The 2,653-nt window shown below is 39.7% G+C and overlaps 1 pseudogene; it reads right to left on the bottom strand.

Annotated features, from left to right (window-relative positions):
- Positions 1–1,485: 1,485 nt before the first annotated feature.
- On the bottom strand, positions 1,486–2,422 carry LOC139017982 (olfactory receptor 4D10-like; annotated as a pseudogene).
- Between the last annotated feature and the right edge of the window lie 231 nt (positions 2,423–2,653).

The following is a 2,653-nucleotide window of genomic DNA, read 5'->3' as shown; positions in this document are numbered from 1 at the left end:
GTGGACTGAGATTTATACCAGGACATGACTTTTTTTTTTTTTTTTTTTTTTTTTTTTAGTTTCAAAAATTTAGATCTAGGATCTAACTCCAGAAATGGGTGGAGGAGGGGCAGGGAGAAACTCTCAGCAGCTGTAAATAGCATAATAAGTAAACAAATAATAGCCAAGTTGATATATGGAATAATGTTTTCTGCTTCATTCCAACCTTTTTGAATGTGTATGCATAGTCTGAAGCATCTCCAGAGGTTTCTGCCATTTTTAAGGAGTCATGTTATCAGAGAATACAAACAACTCAATTGTGTGTGTGTGTGTGTGTGTGTGTGTGTGTTTACCATATTCTCCAATGATTTGAAGAGCAGAAATGAGTGAGAGGCAATAGTTATTATTTTTGTTTGCTTTGCTCCATTTATTTTTTTTAGGGTGGGGTAAAGAAGGAGCTAAAGAAGTTTCATTTTTGCTTCAAAGAGCTTTCCCAGAGTGGTGATTCATTTCCATTCTACATGATTATAATGAACACAGTTCTCCTGGCTTTCATAATAGTGTGAATTCAAGGTCATATGTGTAACATGGGTTTTCCTGAAATCCAGTTATTTATTTATATATGGGGCATCCCTTGTGTTCATATTCTTATATGAAAGGTATTAGCACTATAGTTTCAATAGCAAAATTTTTAAAATATTAAATACATCTTGTGTTTGATTTGGGTCTGAGCTAATTTCTAAAGAATCATTTAGCAATACTGGTCTGATACTAAATACCCTGTGAAGCTGCAATTAATTGAGGGGCTGCTGGTTCTAAGAACTAGGCAACTGACAAGAGGATGGGGGGAAAATTATAAGTCTAGATGCCAAGTTCTGAACAAATAATCTCCTTTTCACTTTTGCACTCTCTATAAGTAAAGTAGATATGTTAAATGAAAAGTACATATAGAACTGGGACAATATATGTGTGTGTGTGTGTGTGTGTACATATATATATATATATATATTTAATATTTAATATTTTATTGATTTTCCACAGAGAAGAAGGGAGAGGGATAGAGAGCCAGAAACATCGATGAGAGAGATCAATCAGCTGCCTCCTGCACGCCCCCCACTGGGGACGTGCCCGAAACCAAGGTACATGCCCCTGATCGGAATCGAACTTGGGACCCTTCAGTCCACAGGCCGACGCTCTATCCACTGAGCCAAACCGGTTTGGCACAATATATTTTTTTGTTTTGTTAAATCTGCCACTTATCCTAATTCAATAAGATGCTTGTAAGATAGACTAGTGACCTCTCTGGCTAACAATTGGATTTCTCTACTTTCTTTTATAACATAAAATCCATCTTTCTACATTATTATTTTATGCTAATCAGAATCTTTGAAAGTCATGTGTACCTTAATAGAAATATAAAAATTAACTAGAAAAATTTTTAGTGAATACAGTTTATTTTGATTGACAAACATTTTTAAAGGTGGTAAGAAAGAGTGAGCTACTGGTCTATATCCTGTCAGAAAGCACAAGTCTTCTCTTCAGTCTCCTCATGGCTGACTTCATCTCCTGGGTCCTCAAAGTGTAAATTAAGGGGTTCAGCAGAGGGGAGATGACAGTGAAGGTGACAGCAATGGTCTTATCTGTGGGGAGGGCAGTGAAGGGCCGGGCGTAGACATAGATGCAGGGCACAAAATGCAGAGTCACCACAGTGATGTGGGCTGTGCAGGTGGGGAAGGCTTTCCTCCTGCCCTCCCCTGCCTGAGACCTTACTGTACTACTAATAATATGACCATATAGGACACAGGAGAAAGAAGAACCACAGTGTGGTTAGCAGTCCATTATTGGAAGTCAGCTGCTCAAGCATAAAAGTGTCTGTATAAGTGAGGTTGAGGACCTGGGGGACATCGCAGTAGAAAGTATCAAGAATATTGGGTCCACAGAAGAGGAGCGGGAGCAACAGGGAAATCTGGATGATGGAGTGGACAAAGCCTCCCGCCCAGGAGGCTGCAACGAGGGCAGTGCAACGCCCCCTCCTCATGATGGTCACATAGTGCAGGGGCTTGGAGATGGCCACATACCGATCTAATGCCATCACCGACAAAGAAAATACATCTACCCCTACAACAAGGTGGAAGAAAAACATCTGGGTCAAACAGCCATTGAAGGCGATGGTCTTCCTCCTTAACAGAAGGTCCACCAGAACCTTGGGAGCTGTGATGGAGGAGAAGCAGATATCTGCGATAGACAAATTACAGAGCAAAAAGTACATGGGGGTCTGAAGGAGAGACTCACAGGTCACGGTGACCATGATGAGGAGGTTTCCCAGCAGAGTTGTCATATACACCTAAAGTAGGAAAAGAAATCAGACCCAACTCAGTTCTTGGTTCTGGATGGGGCCAAGGAAAATCAATTCTTTTACCCTTGTGCCACTTTTCGGCTTCATGGAGTCATCTTCTTTTTTCTCTCTTTTGTTTCAAGCTACTTCATATGAAAAAGTACTTGTCTACTTATTTGGTTTTCTTCCTAAGCACCAAGAATGCAATTCAGAAAGCTGCCTACATGGCTGTGCCATTTATAATTTTTTGAGTTGCCCAAATTTTCAAGATTGCAATCAGCTTGGTGATTAAGTAAAATGATCACATGCAAAGTCATTCAATAATTCTTTTTCTATAAA

This window comes from Myotis yumanensis, unplaced genomic scaffold (genome assembly GCF_028538775.1).
Source record: "Myotis yumanensis isolate MYYU_CA2020_CCGP unplaced genomic scaffold, mMyoYum1.0.hap1 SCAF_10, whole genome shotgun sequence".
Lineage (NCBI taxonomy): Eukaryota > Metazoa > Chordata > Mammalia > Chiroptera > Vespertilionidae > Myotis > Myotis yumanensis.
Note: the sequence above shows the minus strand (reverse complement) of the source record. Positions and strands in the feature narration are given on the sequence as shown.